This window comes from Cryptotermes secundus, unplaced genomic scaffold, assembly GCF_002891405.2.
Source record: "Cryptotermes secundus unplaced genomic scaffold, Csec_1.0 scaffold89, whole genome shotgun sequence".
NCBI lineage: Eukaryota > Metazoa > Arthropoda > Insecta > Blattodea > Kalotermitidae > Cryptotermes > Cryptotermes secundus.
In genome coordinates, this window is record NW_019725837.1 from 439,861 (window position 1) to 446,850 (window position 6,990).

A 6,990-nucleotide genomic window follows, 5' to 3' on the forward strand; every position below is an offset into this window, starting at 1 on the left:
GCATAAATTTCTACAGATCTATCTATCCTGGTTCCACGCTTGTAAGTGTTTGCTACAATTTGTTATGAATATTTTTCTTATTAGCTCTCATGGACTTAGCCTGGTCTCAGGTGTTTATAATCTTCATGTTTTGTGATATTGGTTTGTCCAGTGATTGAGGCTAGCTCTTTCTAAGGGACCCAACTGAATAGGTGTTTTCCTTCACCTGAGGACGGAAACAGATCCAGTTTCCGAAACGTCGTGTTTTTATTTGTTATCTTAAAAACCAGGACGATGGATAAAGTCCAAAATCCCAACATATCAAATGCCAATCACACTGAATTGGTCGCGTATCCATCCACGAGAAAGATCGGAACGATTTCCCTGAAAATTGACATATTTCGTCAAGACGTTATCATATTGGAGGGCAGCATGCCATAATACGTCATATTCAGTAATCATTTGTATCACCGTCGGGGATTCGCAAACTCGTGAGGTGGGAGCGGCGTTTCCGACACAATCTACGATATTATGTAGCAATATTACCTCGGAATATAAGAGCATAGATTCATATTATGGGTGGAAAAACAATCAACACGCTCAATTTTATACATAACGCCATATTTCGATTTATATTCCATGTTACGGCAGTCCTATATTGATCTGTCTACGTTCTGTACCATGGCACCGTCTCTCTCTGGCACCTTTCGGCTCCGTCTACCCTTCCTCAATCGGGGTGAGGTGGAAACGGTGCTCCGTCATACAGCTGTCGTGTTGTGCTCACACGCTTCCTATCTTAGAGTAAGGGGTCCAAACTAGCAGCGGGGCAAATCTAGTTACAATGATGGGCATCAACTAAAAATATAAAACAAAATTTAATAAACCCAACTACTGCGTTTTCTAGCCTGGCCAGTCCGAATCAAAGCAAATACACAATAAATCTTACCACAAATGTTTAAACCCAACTGGTGTAAGTCGCCTGGCCACAGGCTGAATCAAAAACAAATACACAATATATATAACAATACAAGTTTAATCCAAACTGGTGCGAGTCGCCGTCGTGCACAATCCCGAAGACAAGAGACCGCGGGTGATCTCTCCGGATGTGAACCAGTTCCGAAACACCGAAACCAAATTTGGACTCCCTGCCAGACGAAAATTTGACAGTCACTTACTAGCTGGCTGAGCGCCGCGAGCACCCTATGGATCCATAACCAGTACTGTCTTTCCGAACTTGCATTAACTTCCAACCACGGCTCCCAGGGGAAGAAGGGCGGGGAGATAGCAACACCACGTGACCCAGTCCCGCATATGAAAGGGGAGGGTGATAAGTTTGAAAACCTTGATCAGGGGGCTGGAAGCCCATGACGTCGTACCGGAGCCAATGCCAATGCACGGTTCAGCATTCCGCCCCCATCCTTCTCGCTCTCTTGGAAGAGCAGATTACCTGCGCCTATTCGTATGTAGCAACACAATACCCATCTCAATGATTCACCAATGACCTTCATTTAGCTCCGCCGAGGGTTCTCAATATCTCAGTCCTCCAGACACCTTACAGTGCCACTACGGGTCCATATCAGCTTTGACTGACTACGGCTCCATTCACTTCCCGTACTAGTCTGTGATATCATTTATGGGTCAGCACATCCCTCCCCCGAAATGCGGAGTCCAGTTCACGCGCTCTCAACACTCTTCCCTAAAGTCCGCGTCTCCTGGAGCTCTGCCATCCATGGCTGACAGTTGTTGGTGGTTTCCTCTTCGGCCGGTCTTATGCAGTCCCTACAGGGCCCTTAAGGAACCGCAGTGCGAAGCCACAATAATCGACTGAGCGCATGACAATCGGATCCAACCAAGCGAGAAGGGGGCCTGAAGTCCTGTGTCGCGTCTCCATCCATCCAGGCTAGTGTGTAGGTATGGGAGGCAGAGAAACACAAGTAAGCCTGCCCGGAAGGAAAAATAACTTAAATACATGGCCATAAATCACCTATCTAACCGGTACGGCTTACATTCTAAGATAAAAAAGCATCAACAACAACAAATCATACTTCTGCATGTCATCTAGCCCGGTGGAAGGTGTCTCTTTAACTGGGAGACATGGGCTTTTCGTACAATTACCCCCGTATCCGGGTTAGTCAACAACACCGCAACGGGCGACACAAACCTCGCCAGCCTCATAGGCACTGACCATTTAAGGTCCAATTTTGGGGGACGCTGCTGAGACTTCGAGCTAAGCGGGTGCAGCCTTTACAGGACTAAGTCTCCCACTCGAAATTCGACCTGCATCCTACCCACTTTATAACATTCCGCGTCATGGGCTTGAGCCTTCTTTAAATTGTCCGGCGCCTCCTGCCAAAATTCTCGAACGTCGTTCACTTCATTATTCAAGCCCAATTCTGCCAACTCTCATTTTAACCCAAGGGGATGGTTCAGGTCTCTCCCCAAGAACAACGAGGCAGGAGTCGCTGCAGTCGACTCATGCCAAGCGGTGTTAAACGCTAGGGTCAAGGATGCTAAATCGTCGTCCCAGCGCGTGTGCTGAGCATGATGATAGATGGACAATGCCACTTTCAAAATGCGATTGGATCGCTCTACTTGCGATACCTTGGGGTAATACGGCGAGGTGCTGGTATGCCATATTCCCCAGGAAATACACAAGTCGTAGAAGATCTTAGATTTAAACACCGCGGCATTGCCCGACACACTCGCCTGGGTGACGCCAAAGGACGCGAAAAACCTTTCCACAAGACAACTTCTGACAATTTCAGCATAAATCCGCCTGACGGGGTACATGCTTATGAACTTCAAAATGCAATCTAGAACCACCAAGATGGCTATGTTGCCCTCCCGTCTCCTGATGATCGGTCCTACGAAGTCAATAAAAATGCGCTCCATGGGGCGTGTTACCACTTGACTGGCATGGAGGCCAACCCGATTGTCGGGGGCCGGCTTGGCCGGCTGACAACCCTGGCAACATGTTACAAAGGCGGTCACTTCCCTTCTCATATTGGGTCAATAAAAAACCCGAGCGATGCGAGTCAATGTCTTAGGTATGCCCAGATGGGCGCTCAATTGAGACTTATGGAAGTACTCTAAGATCATCGGCCGCAACGCTTCGGGAAGAAGATACCTTTTTGTCCTCATTCTCGATGGATGGTAAACCAGATCCCCATTCAGCAATTTAAATTGCCTTACACCTGGGTCGTTCTGAACGACCTTCTGATAGATATCTCTACTGAACCGTGTTACGGTTCTTTCTGTGTAGGGTCCTTGGATTTACCGTATCTCTCTGGCAACTACCTATGCTACGACGCGGAGCCGATCCTTTTCCATTAAGTTCTTTGCTACCAGAGGTCACGTGTTTCACCTTCCCTCCTGTCCCGACGCAAGCTGAAGCTTCCTACGTTTACAGACCAGATCGTCTGTCGCTTTTTCCGCTTTGCTTTCGACCGAGAAGGTCGGTTTTGGGCATCGGAAATTCAGTTTGGTTTGCATTACGCATGTTGCGTAGAAATTCTGTTTCGGCACATTACATACTACTGGAAGAGAGAGAGAGCCCTTTCGAGCTAGTATGAGCTGGCTGGCTCCGGAGTTTATTTATTTTTCCTGGTTGTAATATAATTTATCAAGTAAGTACTTACTGAGTAAGTTGGGCGGTGTATTGGGACTGCCCTGTATTAGTGAAAAGTGCCACGGAGTTACGTGAGTTACGATTGGTCAATGAGTACCGCAATGCGGCGGGGGCACTTTGCTAGGATTGACTGTTTTGTTTCTTTCAACTCTGTTTTAAGTATTATTCTGAAATCTGGTGTAGTCAGAACATAATAATTGATTTTCATCTTTTGCAATCAGATTATTGCGACAGTTTAAACCCTGTACATTCAAGGGCATTGATCAGCTCATGTCGGTGAACCTAAGAGCTCGCAACCGTTACTTTAACTGCGTGCCCATTCTGATTCTTTCTTGACTTGTGTTCATTTGACATTTTTGCTGCCCTTCAGGCGAAAGCTGTGGTATTTTCCTTTGTGATACTTGTACAATTTATATTCCTATACTTATGTTACAATATACTTTATGTTATGAAAAACCAGCTGGATTGTTCTGCTTTCTGTGTACTCTGCTTGATTACTTGTACTGCCTAACGCCTATGCCAGCTAACCCTCTTGGTTCCTCCCTTGAGATCCCCTTCCACATTGAGGAGGCATTGGAATATCACGCGACAAACAGTCGATTGCGAGCTCCGGCCGTCTTTGACGAGGTGGACCGGCTCACTACACAGGAAGTCCTTTTCTGGTGCTCTGTGATCGACTGAACTGCTTCGGGAAGCTGACCGAGGACTAGACCTGACAACGTTGCATCTTCAGGTGGCTGTTCATATTGGCGAGTGAGATAGTCTGCTACCACATTCGCTTTGCCACTTATATGGGCAGCACGAAATTTAAATGGTGCTAGCCGAAGAATCCAACGCCCAATGCGACCTAATTCTTTCCCATGGCGAAGCAGCCAGGCCAGGGCTTGGTTGTCGGTGAACAGTGTAAACTCTTTATACTCTAAATAACTTCTGTATTTTTCACAACCATATACAATATCCAGACACTCTCTCTCGTAATCTGCATAACGGCGCTCCGCCGGAGACAACAGTCGGCTGGCATATGCAACGGGCTCCCACTGCTCGCCGTTCCCTTGCTGGAGAACGGCCGAGATGGCGACGTCACTAGCGTCGCAAACGAGAAAAAATTGCATCGAAAAATCTGGGATCTGCAATACTGGTGGAGTCGCTAAGGCTTCCTTCAACTGGAGAATCGCCGCGTGTTGGGGATAATCCCATTCGAAACGAGCGTTTTTACGCTTAAGCGCATGCAGCGGTTCGGCAATGTGAGAGAAACGAGGGATGAACCGGCCATTCCTAAGAATCTCCGAACCGCCTTCAGGTTTTTAAGTGGAGGAAACGATGTAATGGCCTCTGCCCTCTCCAGTAATATCCGGATTCCTTCAGCTGACAGCAGATGACCCAGAAACGGGATTTCTCGTTGCGCAAAGCGGAGCTTATTCTGATTCAACGTAAACCCTGCCTTCTGAAACCTAGCGAAGACTTCCCTCAGGTGATCCAAGTGCTCCTCGCGAGATCGGAAATAAACCACCAAGTCATCCATAAAATTATATTAGTGCGCTTGAGGTCCCCGAATAAGGTGTCGACAACTCGAGACAGCACCCGGCATCCGACGCTAATCCTAATGGGCAATTTTGTAAACTCAAACAACCCTAAGGGGGTGCAGAAGACCGTTGCCTTTCGGCTCTTGGCCGACAGGGGAATCTGGTAATATGTAGAGTTTAGGTCCAGTAGAGAAAAATCGTCGCCTTCTCAAGATGAGCAAGGCACTCTCCACGTTTGGCATAGGAAAAGCGTCAAACACGATTTTCTTGTTTAGGAGGCGATAATAAATCACCATCCGCTGACCTCCTGGTGGCTTCGGAACTAAAAACGCCGGACTGGCGTATTGAGAATAGCTTTTCCGGGCACCTCCTTTGTCCAACATATCCTGGACTATTTCCCGCAGCAAATTTAATCGCGGGGCCGAACGCTGGTAGGGTCTCGAGCGTACGGGGTTATCGTTGCTGAGATCAAGATGGCAGGTCATACACTTGACCGTACCTAGCCTGTCCGAAAACAGGCCAGGAAACCCTTGCAACAATTCAGCAATATCAACAGGCTCCCCCGAACTAGCTACAGAGGGTCCGCACAACAATCCCGCGACAAGCTTGACGGGAGATGGAAATGTCAGCGACATCCCCAGGCGTAACTCAAAAGGCTCAAAATCAAAATCATGCTCGGGGCAGAACCGGAAACTATATTTCCGAGCCACGAAGTCAAGTTGCACCTGGCGTGAGACATAAAGTCCACGCCCAAGATATACGGGATGGGACTATCGCGTAAGATAGGAAAACGCCATTTCCAAGAAAAAGAGCCAATCTTAATACCCAAAACCGCTGTCTCAACGATAACACAGGGCCCTCCGTTCGCCATGATGCAGCGCTCCTGTACCCGTTGCATCGTACATGGCACACTACACACCCACTCTTCTTACATGCACTTACTTTCGTTGAATCAATAAATGGACGTTATGGTGTATTCTTCCTTCACACATACTTCGGTTTCATGATTTAGATGGAAAACGCTTCGATTTCGTTGTGAAACAGATGAAACATAGGTTCGTAAAATTTCGTTCACTCGCCATTACTCGGTTCAGAATAAACACACATTAAAGCCTACTATTTGCATTATTTCACTGAATCTTTTAAGATATACCTTCATGCAGATAATTAATTTGAACTTGTACATAAACATACACACATAACACCGTCTTATTATTTATAACCACCTCTTCATACTAGGAAAGAAACGTCCCTTGATTTTGTACACCGGTTATTTAGGTCACGGTGACAGAGTAGCCAACGTCTTAACATGACTGAAACAAACACATTGCATCATCAGTTCGATTACAGAACGATAATTTTTTACCCATTTTCGTGTATAAAAGTATTCTACTTCCTATCCAGGAAGAGAATTTCGGGCGAAACAAATACCAAGCAGTCGCTGAATTTGTCGCGTATCCATCCATGAGAAAGAATGGAACGATTTCACTGATGATAAAGATATTTCGTCATACCGTTATGTCATTGGAGGACAGCATAATGTCATAATACGTGATATTCAGTAATCATTTGTATCACCGTCGCGGATGCGCAAACTCGTGGGTTGGGAGCGGCGTTTCCGACACAATCTAAGATACTACGTAGCAATATAACCTCTGAATATAAGAGCATAGCTTCATATTCATGGGTTACACAGGAGATGACGAGTAAAATGGAGGAGCGAAGGAAATGGAAGAATGTCAACATTGAAGAAGGCAGGAGGAAATACAGGAGACTGAGGAATGAATTGAAATGAGCCACGGCCAGGGCCAAAAAGGAATATCTTGAGAAGATATGTAATGAGATTATAGAATTTCAAAG